Source organism: Mauremys mutica, chromosome 12, assembly GCF_020497125.1.
Source record: "Mauremys mutica isolate MM-2020 ecotype Southern chromosome 12, ASM2049712v1, whole genome shotgun sequence".
In the NCBI taxonomy this organism is placed as follows: Eukaryota; Metazoa; Chordata; order Testudines; family Geoemydidae; genus Mauremys; species Mauremys mutica.
The window spans coordinates 9843314-9868998 of record NC_059083.1 but is presented as its reverse complement, the minus strand read 5'-3'; the positions used below and the strand labels follow the sequence as shown (position 1 = coordinate 9868998).

General features: G+C 49.4%; 1 protein-coding gene and 1 pseudogene across 1 annotated transcript in view; both read right to left on the bottom strand.

Moving 5' to 3' along the window:
- LOC123345648 (protein S100-A16-like) overlaps positions 1–25685 on the bottom strand; it is a 643389-nt gene that overhangs the window by 400083 nt on the left and 217621 nt on the right. The window lies entirely within an intron of this gene.
- Positions 517–14723, bottom strand: LOC123345878 (annotated as a pseudogene).

Below are 25685 nucleotides of genomic sequence, written 5' to 3'. Positions count from 1 at the left end.
TTGAGGATATATAGGGCTAATCTATTAGCAGTGTTCCAGAGAAGGGATTCAAATCTGGTGCACTAAGCACTTGGCTATTGGATGGGGTTAGCTGCTGTCTCCTCCTCCAGTCCTCTTGTGAACCTAGCCTGGGTTTTTTTAATTATTTTATTGTGCCTGAATCTATTGAGTGAATTCAACACCAGTTTGTGAATAGTCTTCTTTGACCCAAAACTGCATTTTTTGACAAATAAACTATTTAGTGGAAAATTTCCCCCAGCTCTACTTGTGATGTCATTTCACTAGTTCTCCCTTCACCATAATCTTCCAGCCCAGACAGAGCCTGAATTTCAAATGCAAGAAAAGCCTTTCGTGCCGTCTTTATCCACGTTATAAAAGCAGGGGGGAGGGGCACGGGCACAAGCCCACTTTTTCCCTTTGAAGCTCCCCTTCAATATTCATCATTCATGGGACAGATTGAAACTAAAGACGATTTCTCATTCACACAGCGATAATACAGATAATTAATGTCATTGTCTATATCTGGAGAGCGTCTTTTTCACAAATCCATTTAGATACAATAGTGCAGGTTTCAAAATAAATTTCAGCTGGTTTTATCATCCCGCAGCTGTTCCCTTCAGCAGGATCCTGTACATTGAACCTGGAAAACAAAATAAATAAATAATCACTTTGGAATTTTTGAACAAGAAAATGAGGCAAAGCTGCTAAAAACGACACCTCTTGAATTTCTTCCTTACTCACTGAATTGTTCCTATAGAGCCCTAGTTGATAAAACACTCCCTAGCCCATGATCCTGTAGTAGCAGTTGATTGGCCTTGGCCTATTTCTGAAGACACTTGTCCATATTACAAAAAAAACCAGCCCTCAGGATTAGCCCAAGTGCTGTGGAAGCCATTGAATGAGGCTCAGGACTCTTCTCCCTGTGCAGAGGACTCTGCCTAGCACTTAACAACCCTTGCGCTCACATGTAGCCTCTGCTCTCACCAGTGCTGGAAAGCAGCAGCCCTGTGCCCCCTGCTGCACATCTTACATGGACTCATAGGATAACTTTATAGCTCATCTCAATTGATTAGACTTTTCCTGTTGGTATGCATACTTTCACCTCTTCATGTTCTCTGTATGTATAAATGTCTCCTGTCTGTGTGTTCCCTTCTATGCATCCGAAGAAGTGAGCTGTAGCTCATGAAAGCTCATGCTAAAATAAATTTGTTAGTCTTTAAGGTGACACAAGTACTCCTGTTCTTTTTTCAGAGGATAAAAACACTCACAGTGTTGGATTGAACACGGAGCCGTCCACCCAAGTCCATTTCCTTGCGGGGGATGTAACAGTGAGTCCAAGCCAGAGCTGGTTTGTGCCTTTGGTAGCATTTTGAATGAAAGTCTGTAAATGACATGGAAGAATGAAGTGACGGGGAAGGAGGGTTAAAGTGGTTAAGGTGCTAGCTAGAGACTCTGGGAACTGGGTTTAATTCCCCAGACTCCCTCTGTGACCGTGGGCCAGTTGTTTAGTTTCTGTCCTGACTGGGGCAGAATTAAGGCCTTGGTACAGTCTGTGTGGGGTGGGGGGATCATGCTGTCGGTGAGGTGTCACCGCTGGGGGGGCTGGGCACAGGTTATGTGCTGTTGCTGGCCTGAGCTTTTCATTTCCTTGCTTTTTAGCGTGTGTGGGTCTGTGTAGAGCAGGGGTGGCCAAACCGTGGCTTGTGAGCCACATGCAACTTTTTACAGTGAAAGTGCGGCTTGCGGCGCCCCCCCAGGTACTGCCCATTCTCTGCCTACCAGACTGGGGGGGAGCTCAGGGCTTCTGCCCTGCAGCAGGGTGGTGGATCTAGGGGCTTCTGCTACAGGTGACTGGTGCCTGCTGAGAGTGGGGGGGGGGCACAATTGAAAGGTTCCCTCTCCCAACAGCTTGAGTCAAACCCCCGCAGGCACCTCAGCGCCCCCACCCTGCAGCTCCCAGGTGTTAGCTCCATGGGGAGGGGCAACACCAAACCGCTGGGAGCTGCAGTGAGGAGCCCCTGCTTTAGTTCCATGGGGAGAGGCAGCTCCCAGCTGTTTGCCGCTGCCTCTGCCCACAGCCGCAGCTCCCAGTACAGGGAAAGGGCCCGGTGGCACCATGTGACCAAGCGGCACCAGCAAACCCTGGGAAAAATCTAGGGGGGGCAGGTGCCCCCTGCAGGGCTGAAGCCCTGAGATCCCCCCCTCCTCGCAGGGATGAAGCCTGAGTCCTGGCAGGAGCACCTGGCTCTAGAACTTCCGAAGATTGTTGTGTGCGGCTTGGAGGGTCAGTGAGTTTGGCCACCCCTGATATAGAGTAACCTTGACAGACCCACATCACATTGGTTTTGTGGATTAATTGTTACTAGTGATGCTCATATCCCCAGGACAAGTTTTATTTACCATCTCATCCTGGTCCCGGATCACCAGCAGCCGAGAGCTCCTCCTTGAACAGTCATCGCGGCTCTTGTCCCAGGGATTTTTTTCTTTAGACACCCAGTAGCACTTGTCCCTGTGCAGCAGCCAGTTTGGGGGGCAGAGCTTGCACCCTGATCCCTCTGGAGGGGAAATGGAAACGTTTAATGGAGCTGAAGGTCCTGAACTGCATCACGCTCATGCACAGGCCTTCAGGCTCGACATTTCCAGTAGAGCTATGACTTGGCTTTGTTTGAGGATGGGTCTAATATTTAAGCAGCAGGTGCTGCAGGCCAGGAGGGAGGGGTATTGGTGAAGCTGAGAGTTCTCAGTCCTGAAATAGTACCAGGTAATGCAGGTCAGGCTCAACTGGAATCTTCCTTCACTTCCTCCCCTCAGCTACTGTAGCGTTCCTGTGTACTCCATAACAGCCATTACATTTCCCCTTAGAGATGGCTGCATGCAGTTGGGGTAGTAGATAATACTACATATACAAGAGTTAAAAGAACTTTATTTAGGTTGCAAAGTCAGAATTGGAAATGCCACATTCATGGCTTGCCCGTGCAACTGTAATTCAGCCTGACCGTGGGTTCATCCTGTGCACTGGATGCTTGGGGAGCCATCATGGACATGGGAACCAAACAGGCCTGTGCACTGAATGAGGCAACAGCCCTGAGGAAAAATAGTAGGTAGTCATGCAATAAAGAGCGTATCATACGGCAAACACAAATTGGGTGGAATTAAGGTTGTGTGGGTAATTGTAAATCTGGCATTTCCTAATTTTCAAGAGCTTGGCTTTGTAACCTTCTGTTCTCTTAATGCAGAATTGTGTTTAGTGTCCTAGTTTTTTAAAAACATATAAAACAATTCTATTACATGCAACTGGAACAACTTCCCCATCCTGAATCAGCAGCAAGGCTTGCACCCTGGATCTTCAGAACCACACCACACTGCTACCGCTCAGTGCTAGCTGGTAACAGGGAGGAGGCAGGGAATGGGCCTGGGTGGTCAATGGGAGAGCCAGCTCCCTCTTCCCTCCCCAGAAGGAGCTTCTGCCCCATGTGGTGTTTCTATGGATGGAAGTTCCTGGGCCCATGTGCTGGATGAGGAGGGGGAGCCTGGCCCAGCTCTCACCCTCTCTTCCCCTCCATCTCTATCTGCTGTGGTGGCTCCCAGTGCAGGGTGTGCTGCTGTGGCAGGTGAGCCCAGCACTTCTGACTTTTCATGCTGTTATTTGGCAGTTTTCCTGAGCATCACAAGCAAGGTGGGAAGTGGCGACTCTTCCAAAGTTCACATCTCAGCAAAACCTGGAAGAAATTTCATGGGCCAAAGAAAACACGTTTCTCCAGCCTGAGGGCTCCCCTCACCCCATAGTTCAAAGGCATGTTGCAAACAATGGAAGTTTGAGAGCTTCTCCAAAGATAACACAAGACCTTTTTACAACAGAAGCATTGGGGAAAGTAAACAGGACTCACTACCAGATAGCAGCTACCCTATACATAGTTTGTAAAGCAATAGGATATTTATTGCACTTATTGAGGTGGTTTGTCCCCTGCACTTAGAGTTACCCTAACTGACCACTAGATGTCACTGCAATACAGGAAGCTGAGAAGGCGCTGAGGTTACCTGTTGAGTTGCTGTGAGATGATTCACACACAAATTGTTTCAAGTGGAAATGGAAATCTTTTAGGCCAGTGCAGCAGTTGGACTGATGGATGAGTGTCTCCCTGGTACCCGTGTTCTCCAGTGAATTCAGAGATCCTTTGAGCTGAGAAACTTCAGAACAGCATAAGCATGAGTGGTGACTACTACTACATAGGGATCAGCAAACTGAGAATGAGGGTGTGTGCAACAACAAATCATTACCTACTGTCGCTATCAAATTCAGAACTGGGCCAGAGAGAGAGAACATGACAGAGAAAGGGAAAATTACATTTAGTACAATTGTAAGGTGTCTTCCACTTTTCCCTGCACACTGAACAGTGAAGTTGTGAGAGCTGGATCACAGGGGACTCAACCTTGTTCATGTGATATTGTTCCCTTTGTGGTGGTGATAAAGTGTCCAGGACATTATTCACAAGAACGTTGGACTCAGAAGTATGGGGGGGGGAGGAAATTTCAGGGTGCTGCATTTTGTACAAATTAATTTTGAACTGCTTACCCCAAACGCCCATGGCTATCACAGCTCCCAGTAGGATGAGGATCCCAGCTGCTCCAAGCCCTGCAGCGAGTCGATGCCAGCGGGGACTCTGAGTGTGATCTGGAAGAGTCGCGGTTTAGTGAAATATCCTCTGCACGTTAGTGCAAGAAATAATAATGGCCTGTGGAGCCTGTGCAGCACCCTCCAATGGGCATTTGTGTTCCTCCTCACATAATACCAAGAATAGCTTTAAACCTGTCAGTTAAGGGCCACGTTACTCTGAGGGCACTCCTCCAGGGCTGGCCTTACCATGAGGTGAACTGAGGCGGCCGCCTCAAGTGCCAGACTGTGGGGGGTGGTGGTGCCACTAGGACCCAGAGTGTAGAACATTGTGTCTGCTGCTGGTGCATCTGTTTTCTCTCTGCTCTAGATGCACAGAGCTGGTGGAGTGCTGTGCTGGAGGAAGGAGGGCACAAGAGACATAACAGGCAGACAGGAGAAAAGGTGAGAGGGAATGACAGAAAGCAGCAGGAGGTGCAGGGAGAGAGAGGAGGAGGAGCCTCTTATGTACCTCTCGAGCACCCCCAGGATTCTGGACTAACACCAGCTTCTCAGGGAGCTTCCTGGTTCCTGCTGCTTCCCTGAACCCACTTGAGGAGAACAGGCAGTCAGCTGAAGTAGTAGGAGCCAGTTAGGCCCTTAAGACACTGATATCTTCCCTCACTCAGACCCTGCTACCAGCCTGCTTATTTGTCCCCTTCAGTTGAGTGTTGAGAACCTCTCTAGCTGGCACAGAACAGCAGTCACGAGTGAAAGAAGAAAATGTCCCTCTGGGGCAGCATTCAGAAAAAGCAAGCAAGCACAGGAAGCGTTTCTATCTAAGCAGGAAGGAGCTGTCCTGAGATACATAGACACAAATGTTCACGCTGAGCCTTCCGGCCCCAGTGAGGATGCGAGTGGTGAGGAGATGCCTGATCTTCCAGTTAGTCAGAGTGCAGGTGACCTGACAGCTACTGCAGCATCCATATCTCCAGCTCAAATTGATGTAACCATGCACATTCCTGCAGAAAAGTGTAGATCAAAGAAGAGTGTGGTGGAGGGGAAAGAAACAGCTGTTGCTGAGTTTAGTTCCTTAAGTCTAGATGATCCAGGACTGTGGACCCACTTAGGGTGACCAGACGTCTCGATTTTATCAGGACTGTCCCGATATTTGCTTGTTTGTCCTGCGTCCCGAGCGATGTTCGGTCAGGACACTGGACAAACATACAATTTTGCCCTCTGCTTCGGCGCACAGGCGGAGCCCAGAGGGGCTCTCGCCCCCCCCTCCTTCCTCCAGGTAGAGGTAATGGATAGTGGAGGCAGGGGAAGAAGGTGGAGCATTAAATAGTGGAGGCAAGTGGGGACAGTTATGGGTAGGGGAGGAGGCAGGGCCAGCAGATGGGAGTTAACAGGTGAGGGAGTTTCCTTTCATTAAGGGTCCCCCTACTTTCCCCCCCTATAATTCGAGCACTGTGCACATTCAGTCTGGTCAGTGCATAGGGGCTCCGAGGGGCTGCAGCATGCTCAGTATAGATGGAATGTCCAGTTACCCCCTATACTTTGCATTGTTATCTGGGAGGAGAGGAGGATTAAGTTTTCTCTCAGTGCAGCCTAAGAGACCTAGGGGTGTGTATGTGTCACCTCCCTGGCTGGGTGAAATGAATAAAGTCCTCAAGGAACCAGCTGAAACTGACCCAGATCAACAAGGGGTCCAGAGAGACAATGCAAAATCCAGTGTCTCATGAATTGACACTCAACAGTGGAAGGCTCCAGCAAAGGCGAGTTGTGAGCTCAGCATGGCTCTGCCTGGAGAACAAAGGACAGACGTGTCCAGCAGAGAATAAGGGTATGTCTACACTACGAAATTAGGTTGAATTTATAGAAGTCGATTTTTAGGAATCGATTTTATACAGTCGATTGCGTGTGTCCCCACTAAGCACATTAAGTTTGCAGAGTGCATCCACAGTACCGTGGCTAGCATTAACTTTCGGATTGTTGCACTGTGGGTAGCTATCCCACAGTTCCCGCAGTCTGCGCTGCCCATTGGAATTCTAGGTTGAGCTCCCAATGCCTGATGAGGCAAAAACATTGTCACAGGTGGTTTGGGGTACATGTAATCAGTTGCCCCTCCCTCCGTGAAAGCAATGGCAGACAATTGTTTTGCACCTTTTTTCCATGCAGATGCCATACTGCTTTCAGCAGATGGTGCAGTAGAGCTGCGAACCATCGTCATTGAACGACCACTTCCACTGCAACTCTGCTCTCCTGCTCTCATGAATCCACCTCGCAGGTCCTAAATATCTATTCTCGTGGCATCCATCGTCAGCCACCTCTTCCACTGCAACTCTACTCTCTCGATAGCGAATTTCTCCATGTTGTCTGCAGGGCCGGCTTTAACAAGTATGGGGCCCAATTCAAACAGTTTCGACGGGGCCCCGGCAGGGATGACTTAAAAAAACAAAACAAAACAAAAACCCCACATGTACAAAAAACACGTGGGGCTTGTACTCACCGGGCGGTGCTCCGAGTCTTCGGTGGCACTTCGGCAGCGGGTCCTTCACTCAGTCCAGGTCTTCAGCGGCACTGAAGGACCTGCCGCGGAAGTGCCGCCAAAGACTCGGAGCACTGCCGGGTGAGTAAAAATTAAAAAGGTGCCTCTAGCCAGGGAAGGGATCCTCACTGGGCACGGGGCCCTCTTAGGTGCAGGGCCCGATTCGGGGGAATTGGTGGAACAGGCCTAAAGCTGGCCCTGGTTGTCTGTCATGAGCTCCCGGGAACGTGTGTTCTTCATCAATTAATAGGCAGCAGGTTTAAAACAAATAAAAGGAAGTTCTTCTTCACGCAGCGCACAGTCAATTTGTGGAACTCCTTACCTGAGGAGGTTGTGAAGGCTAAGACTATAACAGGGTTTAAAAGAGAATTGGATAAATTCATGGGGGTTAAGTCCATCAATGGCTATTGGCCAGGCTGGGTAAGGAATGGTGTCGGTAGCCTCTGTTTGTCAGAGAATGGAGATGGATGGCAGGAGAGAGATCACTTGATCATTGCCTGTTAGGTTCACTCCCTCTGTGGCACCTGGCAATGGCCACTGTCGGTAGACAGATACTGGGCTAGATGGACCTTTGGTCTGACCCGGTACGGCCATTCTTATGTTCTAAGGCAATGACATCCCCCACCTCTGCAAGGTCCCTCCCAGTCTGACCTGGGGGGAAATTCCTTCCTGATCCCATATATGGCAATCAGCTAAACCCTGAGCATGTGAATTGCCGGAGCTCCCCATGTGATAACTGATCCTCTGCTGTCCTGCCTGCCCTTGCTACTTACTGGCTGTCCCAGCTCTGAACCTGCCATCCCTAATCCTCCACCCACCCACCCCAAATATTCTTTCACATTCACTATCTGGCTTTGGCTTTTCCAGAACATATCCCTGCAATGTCACCACTGACTCTTCCCCTTACCTCCACATACACTAATTGCCCTGGTTCTTCCAGAGCTTCATCCCCCACCCACCTCCATATCCTGAGTAACTGCTCTGCCTCTGTCCTCCCTCACACAGACCCCCCCAGCTCTACCCAAATCTCCACAATAACCAGCCCCATGTCTCTCTGGCAGGCAGGCTGGTCCCCACACCACTAGCTGACCTAGTACTAACGTTAGTAATTATTTGTGTGTCACTGCAGCTCCTAGGAGCCCCAGGCAGGGACCAGGACCCTGCTGTGCCAGGCTCTGTCTGAACAAACCTTCCTCCCAGACCTCAACTCATCCCTGCTGAAAACATGCTCGCCCCTCACTGACAGACCCTGGCTCTCCACAGCCTTCCCCCATGTCCCTGCGACATCTGTTGGGCCCTAAAACTACCTGCCCCAGACCCCCACCCCTTCACATCCTTATATAACTGCCAGTCGGCCCCCTCAGAGAAACCCTGGGGCTTCCAGAACCTTCCACCTCTAGTCACTGCCATTCCCCACCTGCCAGACCCTGCTCTGCCAGAACCTTCCGCCATGACCCATTTTGTGTCTCCCTTTGGCTGAGGGTCTGTTCCCCCATCACTAACTGACCCCGTGTTGCCAAAACCTTCCACACATCCCCCAGCGCGTCCCTGCTGAGAACATGCCTGTGTTGGTGTCATTAGGCATGACTCTAGGTAACTCAGGAGGGTGGAAAACCACAGTGTCAATGAAGCCTTTTTGTAGTAGGCCTGAATGAACTAAAGTCACTCCATGTCTGACCAAAGCGCTTCCATGTTTATGTTTGAACTTTAATTGACCTAACAGGCCGGCAACAAAGAATGGTTATCAGTTACAACACCTGTACCAGCAAAGAGGGAGTAAAACAAGATAACTGTTCACAGAAGAGTTACTAACAAGCTAAAGTGGTTTTTGCCAAGTATGATTTAACCTGCTTAGTGTAATTGCTATTGCAAAGTGTATTTGCTACATGGGAATAGACGGGAGGGGCAAGAAGGGGGGTAAAGGGGGATGAGTAATGTGGGGGGTGATGGGAATGCTTAGCTGAAATCATGTATAAGAAGAGAAAAACGGCTTGTATCTGTGTGCAGGATTTGAGAATGCCTTTTCTCCCTGGCACCTTTTTGGGCTCAAATAAACTTGGTTTGCTTTCCACCCTGGTGTGTTAATTAGTGCAGCGCACACCGGGCAACGAACCCCTGTTGCTGTCCTCGGGCCTCTGTGCCGGCAACACCTGTCCCCCACTAACAGACCCCGGTTCTGCCACCACCTTCCCCCTTCACATCTCTCACTGACTGCCGCTGTCTCACCCAGCCCTTGCCCCACAGAAACTGGCTCTGCCAGCAGCTTCCTTCACCCCAGCCAATACCAGATTTACCCTGGCACCACTGGCACCCAGCCTGTTCTCTGCCCCCCGCCTACCACTATTTCCTGCAGGGGCAGCAGGCAGAAGCTTGGTCCTGCGCACTCCCCCTGCCCACCTCTTCCCCTGAGTGTGCCATGGTCCTGCCCCTCCCAGTGCTTCCCCTGCCGCCGAAAAGCTGTTCGCCAGCGCGAGGGAGCCACAGTATGCTCACCACTCAGGGGAGGAGTCAGACAAGAGGTAGGGACAGACCCTTGGGGAAGGGGGTGGAATCAGGGCATATCCCCTCCAGCCCCCTGCCATGAGCTGCTCAGGGCAGAGGACTGGGAACACCCTAATGACCCCAGTCCATACCCTCAGCTCTCTGCCCTGACTTCTGCACCCCCCTCACACACACCAGATCCGTCCTGACTCCTGCACATCCCCACACTAAGCACCAAACAGGAGCTCCTGAACCCCCCCTTCCCACTTGCACCCCTGTACCTATTGGGTTCCAGGCACTTGCACCCCTGTACCCAATGCTAAAGGATCCACCCCCCAGCCTAAGGGGAGGATCTACTGGACCTCAGAAACCCACTAATTTCGGGGGACAACTAATAAAAGAACAGGGACAGGAGTGCGGTCAAAGGGTCATAAGAAGGGAGCCTGACGGGGACACCGAGCAGAGAACCCCGGACAGCGCCCACTGCTCCTCGAAGGCGTCAAGGGAGCCAGCGGATGCCACCCAGAGGAACTCCGCCCGGAGACGTGAACGGACTAAGGATCAGAAACAAGCCCCACAGTCGCAGGAGTCTCCATTGGCCAACTGCCTCTCCCTGGTCGCGTAGATGGCCATTTTAGCCAGGGCGAGGAGGAGGTTGACCAGGAGGTCCCGCGACTTCGTGGGGCCACGGATAGGGAGTGCATGGAGAAGGAGGTGGGGGGAAAAGTGCAGCCAGAAACGCAAGAGGATATTAGTGAGGAGCCGGTATAGGGGCTGCAGCCTGGCGCACTCTACGTAAACGTGCGCCAGGGTCTCCCTCATGCCGCAGAAGGGGCAGGTGTCTGGGACAGGGGTAAACCGTGCCAAGTACACGCCCGTGCTCACGGCCCTTGCACCCCTGCAGTGGGGTAGTTACCCCACTCCTGCCCAGAAGGGCTTAAAACAGCCCTGGGAGAGAGCTGTGTCAGGGAAGCTGGGCTGATTGGGGAAACAGCCTCAGCTGTGGCCACACCTCAATCAGGCCCAGCTGGTCCCTATAAGAGGCTGCAAGCCAGAAGCCCCAAGTCTCTCTCTTCCTTCTGGGAAGCTCAGGGTACCTACAGTGAGGCAGGGCTGGGGAAAGGCTAGAAGGGCTGAGGAGGGCCTTGTCCAAGGGCCCCATAGAGGGCCAGGCTGCAGGGCCTTGTCCAAGGCCCCAGAGAGGCACTGGGTTGCGAAGAGGCAGCAGGTCCAGACCCAACCCTGCCTATGATGAATGGCTGACCCTGCAGTCTGCCCCAGGGTGTGGGGGTGAGTTAGTGACAGGCTGTCGCCTACGACTGAGGCAAGGTGGGGATAGGAGGTGGGGGTTCCCTGGGGAAGGGAAACCCTGAGACTGAGGGGTGTATGGCCAGGGGCAGCACCCCAGATAAAGGGGCACTGGGGTCCAGGAGGGACACTGGGCCAGCAGCAAGCAGGACACTGGCCTGCAGAGGGTGCTCTGGAGGCTAAAAGAGTTAATTCCCCGAGATGACCAGCTGCAGGGGTGAGTCTCACACTGTCACAACCCCTCACACCAAACAGGAGCCGCCCCAGGTAAGCGCTCCACACCTCAACCTCCTGCCCCAACCCTGAGCCCCCTCCCTCATCCTAGCTCCTGGCCAGGCCCTGCAACCCAAGCCCCAGCCTGCTCCTGCACCCTAAGTCCCTCCCAGACCCTGCACCCCCAGCCCTGTGCCCAGTGCACCCCCACCCTCAGCTTAGTGCAGAGAGAGATGAAGAGATTGGGCTAGAACCAGGGAGGAGGGAGGCACCTGCTCTATGTGGCTGGGTGGGGATCCTGTGTACCCAGCCCTGCTGCACTTGCAGTTTACCCCCAGCCCCTCCCTTGCTCCAGGGACCAACCCAACCTCCCACCCCACTGGGCTTCTGCCCCTGCCTCCCTCCCGTGGGGGACCAGCCCTCCCTCTCCTTCATGCCCTGCTGTCAGGGTGGATAAAAATCAATGACTTTTTTTTTAAATTGAAAAAAAAATCCAATCTAAAAATAGTTTTAATTAAGATACATTGTATCTCATCATGGACTAGGGATTAATAATTCTATAGTATGAGACAATATATTTGTGTCATGTTTAAGAAAAGTTTTGTAAATGAGTTCCAGTAGTTCATGGATTAGGGACCTAATTTTATGGGGTTCCAGGGGCTTCTGTAGAGATTATTTAGATTAATCTTTCTATCTACCCACTGGTACTCAGTGCTCAGGCTAGAAGATACCATCGGAGATGCTTAGTTTTGCAGTTCTCAAACTGGATTTGTGCCTCCAGCGGTAACATGCTTGTTAACAGCAAAAATATTTATAAATAAATATACAGAGGTGAGAAATAACAGACCTCAACCCTATTGTCCCTCTGCAAATTTGTGTACAGAGTCAATCCCTTACCTCTCTTTAAATGTGAAAAGCTTCAAAAAGTTCAATGAATAGAAGATTGTTGGGGGCGGAATAGATCTGGACAAGGAGAAGACGTCTGGAGATAAATGTGAGAAGCAAGGGACATATGCTTGTTTTGTTAAAATATTATGTTTGCTGTTGAAGAAAAAAATCAACAATACTTAATGTTGTTTCATTTAAATAACGCAAATTAAATGTGTCTCTGGTGGTGATCTCCTCCTAATACAGCCTGGCAAGAAAATCCTCCAAATGCTAATGATTAACCCGTTGAACTGGAAATAGTTCACCTCCCAATGACTTCACAAATATCTGCTTCAATTACCTTTGGTAAATGAAATAACCAAACATTCATTTTCTGATAAAGATGTAAAACTAATCTGAAGAGTTATCAAAATAAATCACTGTTTAAAAATGTATAGCGTGTACCTTCTAAAAATGAAACCTGCATCTATTTCTGAGTTGTGAAGAATGTCTATTGAGGTTAGAACCAGGGCAGCTGCAGGGCCGCCCAGAGAATTCCGGGGGCCTGGGGTCTTCGGCAGCGGGGGGCCCGTTCCGGGACCCGCCGCCGAAGTGCCCCGAAGACCCGCGGCGGGGCCCCCCCCACTGCCGAATTACCGCCGAAGCAGGACCTGCCGCCGAAGTGCAGCCCAGTCTTCGGCAGTAATTCGGCGGAGGGGGGCCCGCTGCGGGTCTTCGGGCACTTCGGCGGCGGGTCCTGGAACGGAAGGGCCCCCCGCTGCCGAATTAACGCCGAAGACCAAGCTGAACTTCGGCAGTGGGTCCCGCTTCGGCGGTAATTCGGCAGCGGCGGGGGGTCCTTCCGCCCCGGAGCGGAAGGACCCCGCCCCCGCAGGCAAAGACCAGGAGCGAAGAAGCTCCTGCGCCCGGCCCCGCAAGAGTTTTCCGGGCCCCCCAGAGCGAGTGAGGGACCCTGCTCCAGGGGCCCTGAAAAACTCTCGTGGGGGCCCCTGCGGGGCCCGGGGCAAATTGCCCCTCTTGCCCCCCCCCTCTGGGCGGCCCTGGGCAGCTGCAGGCCCCAGCACGCCAAGCGCGTGGTTGGGGTGGCAAGCCGTGGGGGGCGCTCTGCGGGCGCCGCGGGGGTCAGGGTGCCTTCGGCGGCTTGCCTGCGGGAGGTCCACTGCTCCCGCGGCTTCGGTGGACCTCCTGCAGCCGTGCCTGCGGGAGGTCCAGAAGCCATGGGACCAGCGGACCTCCCACAGGCAAGCTGCCGAACGCAGCCTGCCTGCCGTGCTTGGGGTGGTGAAATGCCTAGAGCCGCCCCTGGTTAGAACAACCAACAAGACTGCACTTCTATGTAGAAAACCATGATTCAATTGAGTCTTTTTGATTCATGATTTAAATCATGATTTAAATAAAATCCACCCTGCCTGCTGTGATCTTGCCCCTGGCCCCCTCATTCCCCAGGGGCCCCACAAATATGTTTGGGGCTGGGCCCACAAAAAGTTAATCCGGCCCTGACCCCAGCCACTGGGACACCCAACCGCCAGTCTGTCCCCCCACAGACAAAGTCCAGATCTGCCAGACTCACTTCCTTCATGTTACTATTTTGTCATGCTACAGAGTTTTCCCCATATACCGAACAGTGAAGTTGTGAGAGCTGGATCACCTGGGGCTCATGTCTCAAACTCTAACATTACATTGTTCATGCAAAATCTTTTCTGTCGTGGTGACCATGAATTGTCCAGGCTATTATTCACAAGCATGTCAAAAACTCTTTGAAAGCCAGGAGGCTGGGACAGCGGTGTACATATTAGTGTGTCTGTAATCTTAGCATTTGGGATTTGTAGCCAGGCAGATTATACAGGCACAATGCGACTCCCCAATCTAATCTGACCTTCCTGTGCAGTTCACAGTCAGGGGCTACAGTAACCCATTGATTTGGGGAATTCTACCACCTATTATATCAGGTCTTCTATCAGCATCAGTTCCAATTCACCTGCTTGTTGCTTTCACACTTCTCACATTTGTACAAACATACATAGAGATTTTATTTTTGATCATCTGCCTATTTTTATTTAACTCCTTTGATGCGCTTTGCAGAATTTATTTTTGTGATCTTACCCTCTCCATTCTCCTCATCAGCTGTAATGTGTGTCCTGTCCTTTTCTGGAACCTGTACTTTGATATTAACAACATTCTGGATGGATGTCTGATGTTAGAAGGTTCTTCAGCAATGACTAGCTTTCTTCTGTGGATGGATGTCTGAGCTTAAAAGACTTCTCAGCACCCGTTAGCTTTCCCCAGTTCCTACCTTAAATAATCACCCCAAATCCTATTTATTGCATGTTCCAAGAGTCCGGTCCTGCTCTAGTTAAGGCAGAGCCCACCTTTTCTGTACAAGCGCGCTCTCTCTCTCTCTCTCTCTTCCCCTGCATACCCCCACGCTCACTATGTCATCTCTATCCACCGCCCTCTGCAGTTATCTGCGCCATCACCAGAGTATCACGATTGTGCATCCAGAATTTCCATACGCACAAGATGTTTTCCCTTGTCCGCTCCCTGCCAGGTGACATGTAAAGGCACCATCAGTAATGGACACCACAGGGAGACACTAAGTCACTTACCTTGGGTCCCAGGTTGACATGGCCGGTCTGATGATGTCATCTTCGGATGAAGGTTCAATACCGTGTAACCCTCTTCATCCTCCATTGGCCAGGCTTGTCCCGCGTTTAATTCTTTTCAGCAGATACTCAGAGGAGGGAAAAGAGCCAGCTACTAACTGACCCTCAGGCTCTCCAGCAGCAGCACTGACCCTCCTCATGAGAAACCACAGGAAGTTCAGGCTCTGCACACAAGTAACACCCAACTCCTCCACCTTCCCCCACACTAGACTCTGCCAGCTCTATATTAGCTACATGCCTATGCTCCTGCACTGAGCAGATACACTGCCCACGTGGGACAGAGTAGGTGAGAGGGTTTCCAGCCCACCGGTGCTCAACCTTTTTCGGCTCAGGACCCATTTGTAAATGTTAATGGTCCGTTACGACTCAGTAAATAGCCTGGGGGTGGAGGCCCTGGGGTGGTTTCAGTCAGATCCTGGCCCCCGGAGCTCTGCCCCAGCTCTGCCCACAGTGGCGGCTCCTGCAGCTCCTGTGCTGTGGGGCTGGCTGGGCTTGGCTCTCTGTTCCAGGCCTTACAACTTCCAGGTTTGCAGTGTCACTCAGGTTTGGCCCTGGCCCCCAGACTGGACCAAATTTGCCTGAGTGCAGTTGTGACCTGGTTTGTGGGGTTGCAGCGCCACTCACTCAAATCCAGGCTACCAGGACTCCCATCGCCATGACGGCTGGGCCAAACCTGAGTGGTGCTGGGACCCCAGAGGTTACAGTGCCTGGAGCAGGGAGGCAAACCCAGCCAGCCCCATGGGACAGGAGCCACAGGAGCTGCCCCGTGACCCTTTGAAACATTCTGGAGACCCAGTTTTGGGTCCCGACCCACGGGAGTCCCTGTTCTAACCTACCAGCTCTCACTGCAGCTGCTTGGCTCAAGGGGCTCTGCAGTCATCAGTGAATGTGACCAACACCCAGCCGGTGTCAGGTTGAATTAGACCCAGGGCAGAAATCTGAAAAATGTCTGTAGCCATGTTGCTAAAATCTGCCTCTGTGTCAATGGGGTTTTGTTCTTTTGGGAAATGTAACCTGAGTATGGCAGATCATTCAGAAGGTGCCTATCACTTAAAATCTATCTTTTGTAGTCAGTAAATTTGTTTAACTGTTTACCTTTACCAGTGAGTTTGCCTGAAGTGTTTGGTAATCTGCTCAGGTTTGCAAAGGCTGGTGTATATCCACTTTCCATTGATGCAGTGCAAGATGGTATATTCCTGAGGTACTGTGCTGGGTGCTGAGGGGATTTCTCTGTGCGATTCATGAGTGGCTCTGGAAGCATTCATGCAAGCTAGCTGGGTGTGGGGTCCACATATGGTTGTGCTGAGTGATAACAGCACCTGGAGGGGTTTGCTGCGGGTCACTAGCAAGGCATTGTGACAGCCCATGCTAGAGAGAGTTAAGGGGGAAGAGCGGTTCCATGGTCCCAGGCTGCACATCAGGGATCCCATCACAGTGTGTGTGTTATCTCCAGCTGTGTCTGATCTGTAGAGGATGTGAGTTTGTTACAGCCCCAGTTACAGAGCCTGGTACTTTTGTTAAACTGTAGAGGCTCTAACGGTGCCTGGTTCAAGTCCTGATGGTGCTTATCATACATGCAGATGTACTCTGTGTATTAACTGCCAAAACTCATGATGTGGAGAGTGGCCAAAGAGAAACCTCTGGAAACCAGGAAATGAAATGTTAAGGTATGACAGGCTACCCCTGTAATTCAACCTTAACGTTGCTCCTTGAAGCTTGCAATAGCAACTGGAAATGGGCCAAAAAGCTGGGTGCTGTAGTAAAGAGACATGAGGAAGGACTGAGAGAATGTGTCATTGTTTGTGTTGTGTTCCATAGATTTGACATGTGTCTGCAGGCCCTGCAAGCTGTGTTCGCTGTGTCAGGGGTAGCTGTATTGGATGGGGGAGGGTAGCGGAGCTGACACGGAGATCTGAGGAGAGATGCAGGTGTATCTTGAAGGATCAAGGTTGTCTCATTTCAGCACCAACTAGCAGAGCACAGAGGTTTCATTGCCCAGGGGCTTATCAGCTCCCTGGTGGCAGACATGGCAGTGGTGTCCTGGGCTTAGTGAGGGATGAGTGAAGGCAATGTCTCAAAAGGAACCTTCAGGGCAGGGTGAAGTGATGGTAACACCTAGCCAGTTTGGGATGGTTTGTGTGGCATAGGTGCGGGGTTGGAGTATAGGCTGGGGTAGGTAGACCCTGTTCCCCACACCTGACCTTAATCCAAGTTTTGCTGTAGCAAAGAGAAGGTGTTTGACTCAACGGATTCCAAGGTCAGAAGGAACCACTGTGATCATTTAGTCTGATCTCCTGCATATCACAGACTTCCCTGAATTAATCCCTGTTTGAACTAGAGCGGATCTTTTACAAAAGCATCCAATTTTGATTTAAAAATTGCCAGTGATGGAGAATCCACCATTGCCTTTGGTAAGTTGTTCCAATGGTTATTTACCCTCACTGTTGCACCTTATTTCAACACTGAATTTGTCTAGTGTCAACTTGTAGCTTTGAGACCTTTGTCTGCCAGATTGAAGAGCCCTCTATCAAATTTTTGTTCCTCATATAGATACTTACAGACTGTGATCAAATCACCCCTTAACCTTCTCTTTGATAAAGGCATTGAGCTCCTTGAGTCTGTCACTGCAAGGCAGGTTTTCTAATCCTCTAATCAGTCTCATGGCTCTTCTTCAAACCCTCTCCAAGTTATCAACGTCCTTCTTGAACTGTGGACACTAGAATTGGCCACAGGATTCCAGCAGTGGTCACACCAGTATCAAATACAGAGGTAAAATAACCTCCCAGCTCCTAATCAAGATTCCCCTGTTTATGCATCCAGGGATCGCATTATCCCTTTTGGCCACTGTGTCGCCCTGGGAGCTCATGTTCAGCTGATTCATGACTCCTAAAATACTCTGTCCTACACTGCTCATGTGCTTTGTGCTCAGGGTGTCCTGGAGCATCTGTGAGGCTAGAGTGCTACAGTGTGTTCTCTGAGTGTTGGTACATTGCCTGAAGAGGGAAGAGTTAAGGTTGTGTTGTGTTGTGGGGTGGGGAGATTCACCCGGGTGTTTATGCATCAGTGACTTAGGTTCATTTGCAAATGTACATGCAAAGCACATTTTGTATTTGACCAGCTTTTGCTGCTACAACCCAGCAGGTAAATAGAGAGATTTTCACAATGAATGCAGTCAGTTCAACACTAGTGAAAATTTCAGACGAGAACAAGAAGAGATCTCACTGTCAGAGCAACAGCTGGAAACACACAAGCATGAGCCTGACCCACGGGCTCTCACAGGAAATTGCCTTTGGTCAAGAAATCGCATATTAGTGTGTGTGTGTGTGGAGGGGGGGGTTGTTCACACCATCAACATCTTCTGAAGCTGTGGGCTAGCTCAGGTCTGTGCTTCCTGTCCGTGCTAAGTGCTGCCATTCGCTGCTCTCACCTCCCACTCCCTGGGCTCTGCCTGTGCCCCAAAGACCTCACCTACTGGTGAGACAGGGAGGGCTGCAGCGGAATGGGGGTGGGAGAAGGGTAATGATGAGATGATGCCAAACAGGAGCTGTATAATGTGAAAGGGCAGATTATTAAACACAGGAAGAGCAGGTAGCAGTAGAGCAAAGGCCAGCAGCGGGGACCTGGCCCAGAGAAGTGGGGTGTGAAGAGAGACTTGACTGTGACTCAAGAGGCTCCTCTGAGCCCTGGGAGAGGGAGGCCAATCCAGACATCAGGGGCTGCATGAACAAAAACCAGCAGACACAAGGCGGAACAGATCACAGAATCATCAAAATGTAGAGCTGGGAGAGACCTCGAGAGGTCACCTAGTCCAGCCCCTGCACTGAGGCAGGATTAAGTAAATTTAGACCATCCCTGCGAGGACTTTGTCCAACCTGTCCTTAAACACCTCCAGTGATGCAGACACCACAACCCCCCTTGGAAGTCTGTTCCAAAGCTTAACTATGGTTAAAGTCAGAAAGTTGGGTTAGATATTAAGAACAAATCTCCCTTCCTGCAGATGAAGCCCATTACTTCTTGTCCTACATTCAGTAGACATGGAGAACAATTGATCCCCGTACTCTTTATATAACAGCCCTTCACCTAACTGAAGACTGTTATCAGGTCCCCACTCAGTTTTCTTTTTCTCAGGACTAAACGTGCCCAGTTTTTTTTTCACCTTTCCTCATAGGACAGGTTTTCTAAATCTTTCATCTTTTTTTGTTGCTCTTCTCCGGACTATCTCCTATTTCTCCATCTTTCCTAAAGCCTGGCACCCAGAACTGGACACAGGACTCCAGCTGGGGCTTCACCAGCGCTGAGTAGAGCGGGACAATGCCCTCCCATGTCTTACATAGGACACTCCTGTTAATACACCCCCAGAATGATAGTTGCAAAAAAATATTGAAAAATACTGTGCCCACAACCACCCCCCCTGTAAGACCCATTAGATACACCCTCCCAGTTTGACAGGGAACCATTAATAACTACTCTTTGAGGACAGTCTTTCCACCAGTTATGTTCCCACCTTATAGTAATTTCAGCTAGACTGCATTTCCCTGGTTTGCTTATGAGAATGTCAGGTGGGATTGTGTCAAAAGCCTTATTAAAATCAAGACATAAGATGTCTACAGCTTCACCCACATCCACTAGGCCAGTAACCCTGTCAAAGAAGGAAACTAAACTGGTTTAGCATGGTTTGTTCTTGATGAATGCTATTCCTTGTAACCCTGTTATCCTCTAGGTGATAACAAATTGGTTGTTTAATAATTGGTTTTAGTATCTTTCCAGGTATTGAAGTTGGGTTGACTGGTATAATTCCCCAGGGTCTTCCTTGTTTCCCTCTTTACAGGTAGGTACTATGTCCATCTCCATTTGTCTGGTACCTCACCCGTCCTCCATGAGTTCTCAGAGATAATTGCTAACAGTACCGAGATTGCATCAGCTAGTTCTTTCAGTGCCCTGGGATGAATTTCCTCAAGTCCTGGGGACTTGAATACATCTAACTTGTCTAAATATTCTTTCGTTTGCTCTTTCCCTATTTTGGCATGTGTTTCTCCCCTCTTGTTATTCATATTAATTGTGTTGAGTATCTGGTCACCATTAACCCTTTAAGTGAAGACTGCAATAAAATAGGCACTGAACACCTCAGCCTTCTTGATTTCATCAGTTATTAGTACTTCTTTCTGCTCAGTAGAAGACCTACCCTTTTCTTCATCTTTCTCTTATTCCTTATGTATTTAAGGAATTTTTTCTTACTGCTTTTTATGTCCCTTGCTAGGTGTAACTCATTTTGTGCCTTATCCTTTCTGATTTTTATTCCTACCTGCTTGGGCTGTTCTTTTGTACTCCTCCTTAGCAATTCATCCATGTTTTTCCACTTTGTGTAGGATCCTTTTTGATTTTCAAGTCATTAAAGAGCTCCTGATTGAGCCATATTGGCCTCTCACTCTTCTTTCTGTCTTGCCTTCACTTCAGGATAGTTTGCAGTTGTGTGGTTCATATTGAACCTTGTAGAGTCAGTTACACTTTGACACAACGTGTGGAGAAAAAAACGAAGTTAAAAATTCAGCAAGGGAGGCTGGTCTTGTGGTTAGGGCACTGGGCTGGGCCGCCAAAGCTCTGAGTTCATTTGCCAGCTCTGTGTTGCTGACTCCCTGTGGGCAAGTTACAGTGGTTAAGCTCAACCTTTGCAGGTGCACACGTATGATTCTCCTTCGGCTAGAGAACGTGCATGAGAAATTGGTGGTAGAAAGCAGCTTTTTTCTGAAGAGGTTAGAGGGCTGACAAGAGTTGATTATGGAAAGAAGATTAGCTTATGTGGTCACTACCATGAGTGCAGAATGCATGTCCAACTCTACTGCTGCTGGTTGAACCATGCATCTTTACTTCTTGTGTGGTTTCACACTCACTCCTGTGGAAAAGATAAAGCTTCTACCGCAAGCACACGCCTGAAGCTACAGGCTGAGTCTGAATCCGGTTAATCACTTTGTCATTTCTCTTCTGAATAGCGGCTGGATCATCAAAGCTGAGAGCAGCTCTGGACAATGGAGGGTGAAGAGGGTTACGTGGTACTAAACCTCCGCGAGAGGAACCAATCAGCCCTGTCACATCCCCAGGGAAGCCAAGGTATCGATGTAAAGTGTCCCCCTACAGTATTCATGTTAGAATTATCCTCCTTCAAATCCCTCCTTCAGGCTCACCTCTGCCGTGAGGCCTACAGAACCCGGCCTGCGATCCTGGCTAGGCAGGGGATGGGCTGTGACTGATCCTCTTCTCCTTGCCTTTTTCTGTCTTTTTCTTTTTAAACTCATTTTTCCATTAACACAAAATGGGTCATGTCATTGTCCAGCTGTTCGTCCTTCTTAGCAGCAGCCTAATCAATTCACACTTCCCGAGTATAACCAACCTCACCAATAACGGCAAGACATTCCCGTTCCCTTTGTGTGTGTCTCTGGACTGTGAGCCCTTCAGGACCAGGACTGTCTCTGCTTTGTTTGTGCAGCGCTCAGCGCAGTGGGGTCCCAATCCTGACTGGGGCTTTTGGGCCTTACCGTAATAATAGAATCCTAGAAATGTGGGGCTGGAAGGGACCTCAGGAGGTCATCTAGTCCAGTGGTTCTCAGCCAGGGGTACATGTGCCCCCTGGAGGATCTCTGCATACCCCCAGGGGCACATCAACTCATCTAGAGATTTGTCTAGTTTTACAGCAGGCTACATAAAAAGCACTAGTGAAGTCAGCACAAACTAAAATTTCATACAGACAGTGACTTGTTTACATGGCTCTATAGACCATACACTGAAATGCAGGTACAATATTTATATTCTCATCTATTTTATAATTAAATGCTACAAATGAGAGAGTCAGCCATTTTTCAGTAATAATGAACTGTGACACTTTTGTATTTTTTGGTCTGTTTTTATAAACAAGTTATTTTTAAGTGAGGTGAAACTTGGGGTACACAAGACAAATCAGACTCCTGAAAAGGGAGCAATAGTCTGGAAAGGTTGAGAACCACTGATCTAGTCTATCCCCTTGCACTGAGCCAGGAAAAAGTATAACTAGGCCATCCCTGACAAGTGTTTGTCTAACTTGTTCTTGAAAACTCCAATGATGGGGATTCCACAATCTCTCTAGATAACCTTCTCCGGAGCTTAACTATCCTATAAATATAAATAATATCCCATAACTAACTATTCTATACATATTAATAATAAGGCCTTGTCTTTCAGCAAAGAGACAGATGAAAATATGTGGAATGAATGAGGTACCATTGTATAAATTCTGGTGTTGATCAGATTAGTGCAGATGGCAGTAAACGCAGAGCTCTGCATAGACCAGGGAGTGTCTAGGCTGAGAGTCAGCACATGGCATGTCTAGAGCTGCTCTGGCAAGTGCCAGGCAAAAGACTTTGCAGGATCAAGGCCCTAGAAAACATCCAGAAAAGTAATATCAGTAAATTAGCAGAGATGGTTTGGGGGAAAGCCCCAAGGAAGCATTTAAAAATCATCATGTTGCACTTTGTTTTCTAAACAGACTGATTGTTCAAACTATCCTTGGAACTACTGTAGCTTTGAAATAAAAATGATTTTCAAAAATGGCATTTGTGACGGAGGGGAGTATGTCTGTATCAAATTGTGAACATTGTTTTGTTTGGTGAAGTCCATTTTTGTTTGGTCTCTTCCACTTTGGGTGCTAGATGCCAGTTTGCATCCTGTGTTGAAATACTCAGGTCAGTCTTTTCTAGACCCTGTCCTGGTCTTGCTGGGTGTGGGACACCAGTGAGAGACCCATCAAAGGCCACCAGCGCTGAATGCTTCTTCCCTACCCATATTGGAACACTGGGTTTCGTGCCAAGAGGGCCACTGACTTTGAAAGACTCTCTACACAGAAGCCAAAGGGAGGGAGGGAAAGTGGCCGGAGCAAGGAACCAGACCACACCACCCAGGCCAGAAGACCAGGCTAAGGAGAGAGAAGACAGGAAGGGCTGCCTAGCCTAAGGCTGCTGACCAAACCCAGGGGTCACAAGAGGAGCTAGATCAGGCTACGGGGTTGAGTTCAGGATTTTGATGTGACTCTCTAATGCTTTCAGGAGTAAAAGCATCTATGGTTTGCTAAGCCTGGGCTCCTTGTTTTCCTGGAGGACTTACACTAGAAAGCACAGCTTCTGCTGCCAGGTGGACTCTGAGGGAACGTGTCCAAGCCACTGGGGGCCCGTGAGGGCTGGGGCATGAGTTCGGGAGAGATCCAGCACTAGGAACACCAACAAATCAAAATGAGCATTTGTAGAAACTCAGCCAAACCCAAAGAAAACGACCGAATGTAAACTGGGAAGAAAGGACCTGGCATAGATGATGGGGGTTGGGAGGGGGAGGGAGCTAGAGAGGACTGAGGCTAGAACACAGAAGAGAAAAGAGGCAAGACAACAACTGAAGATGGTGATGACCCTACACAACGACTGAGGACAGCACCAACACAGCATGAAGGGCAAAGACCAAAAAAGAAAATGAAAAAGGGAAAGGAGAAAAACCAGATTAATGTTTTTGCGTTTACAGTTTAAGTAAAAAATGTTTGAAACACAAAGTTTGGATTTTGGGGGGGAAAAGGGCATTTTATTCATTTATTTTTAAAATGGTTTTGTTTGGGGGGGGGAGGAAATCAGCCTGCTCTGTAAATTACCCTGTGTCTCCGTTTAGAGCTCACAAGAGCCACAGCTGATATTTCATGTGCTATTGAATGTTGCAGATTCTCCTCTGAATCTCCGTTGGTATAAAATCATTTTGGGGATGCTCTTGGCAGGAAGTGTGGCCCTCAAGCTGGGTGTGGTCATTCTGATTCTCTCGGGTAAGCAATGCAAACAGATCTGTTTCCTTTTAACTCTGTGCATTAACTATGAAATTCTTAGAGGTGCTGCACAGAACTTGGTCCAGGATTCTGGACTGCTCCAGTGCCATTCAGAGAGCCCTGGGCCTAGCTGTGTTATGGCAGCCTGTCGATGGGAAGCAGCGCTGCCTCGTAGCTCCACATTGGTCCCACCCAGGACATGTTCCTCCTGCTCCAGCCCTGCTCCTCAGCATGTCTCCTCCATGTCAGTGCTTGCAAGAGGGTCCTTAGAAGACAGCTCACAGTTGTCTTCTGCGGTGACTGCACCTAGGGAATTCTCCCATGGTCAGATGAAGGGCTTTCAGGGCCCCTTTGAACTGCTGTGGTCCTTTTACCCATCGTGAAATGTCCCTCTAAGAAGATGCACTCACCATCTCGTCTAGCTAACTCACATCACCCAGTTATGGTGGCTTAGATATTAAAGGGACTTTGCTGAGTAGTTTTCTCCAGAATGTTTTTGTGACCTTACAATATTGTTGCTCTGCTAGAGTGGAATCCGCCCCTGGGCAGCAACCAGCACAAGGTCTATGTGCCATGTAAGTCTTCACTGAACGTCCACAGAAAGTCAATGAAGGCTTTTGATAATGATACCCCCTAGTGTGTCTAGCCCGACAGCGGAGAAAGCTAAAAAGCCTTTTCATCTAGCTGGGCTCCTAGTACACCTCTACCCCGATATAACACTGTCCTTGAGAGCCAAAAAATCTTATTGCATTATAGGTGAAACTACGTTATATCGAACTTGCTTTGATCTGCCAGAGCGTGCAGCCCCCCACCCCACCCCGGAGCACTGCTTTACTGCGTTATAGCCTCATTTGTGTTATATAGTGTCACGTTATATTGGGGTAGAGGTATACCTATACAACCATTAAGAAAACTGGTGGGAAGTAAACAAAGTGGAACCATGTTGATTTGTAAATTGCAAGATTATTTTTAAATGTCACTTTTTTCCATTAGAAAATGGACAAACCCAGCAGGGAAAGTGTTAAAGGTGATCTGTGAAGAGGAGGTGCCTCTTTGTGTGCGCAGTGTTGTAGCTGTGTTAGTCCCATGATATTGGCGAGACAAGGTGGGTGAGGCGATATCTTTTATTGGGCCAGGCTCTGCTGGCGAGAGAGACAAGCTTTCGAGTCACACAGAGCTCTTCTTCCGGTCTACATGCTTCCCAAGATACACAAATACGGGAACCCAGGCAGACCCATCATATCTGGCCACAGCTCTCTTAATGAAGGACTATTGGGACTGAGAGAAACCATCCTCAAACCACTCACCGCACAAAGGGCCAATTTCCTCCAGGACACAACCAGCTTCCTTCACAAACTCTGCAACGTTAACAACCTCCAGAACACCAGCCTCGCCACCATGAGTGTCACTTCCCTATACAGCAACATCCCTCATCATGACAACACAGCTGTCTGCCTCTGCTATTTACAAGACAAGAACTGGAGAAGAGCTCTGTGTCGCTCAGACCTCTGTGTGTCTCTCCCCAACAGAAGCTGGTTCAATAAAAGATATTACCTCACGCACTTTGTCTTTGTAATGTGTCATGTTTAAAGCTGTTTACTTTCATGTCAAGTATAACAAGCCTTCTCTGATTATTTTGCAGAGGTCTGCTTACAGGACCAGAGAAATAAAGAGGGAGGTGTTAAGTTTGTAACAAAGAGAACATTTCTCCTAAGTGTTTTTCAAGCATTGAATTAAATAAAGAAATTAACCAAAACCAAACATGTTTTAAACAGTTCAGATAAGAGACATTTCCTCTCTCTGATGTTCATTGTGAGAGAGTGACTGGCCCCTTTCTGAAGAAATGGGGTCAGCCCTGCCTGTCCCAGGTAAGCTGCCTGCTAGCCTGAGGGGGTGGGAATAAGGGGGTCAGGTGACAGCCTGATGAACACCTGGGCCACCTAGAAAGGGCTGAGAGAACTCAGGGGCGGCACTACAGGCAGCACATTAGATTTCTGTGGGAGGCAGGGTCTGTAGGAAGCAGGGAGTTCCCTGGAAGGGAAGGCAGTGGAAATCTGCTAGGATAAAGGGCCTCTGGGGGAAAACTGCTCAGCTAGAAGAGCCAGGAGGAGCTCTGCAGAGGCGGGGAGAAGAGCAGGGAACTCCAGTGAGTAGCAGACTGTGAGAGGG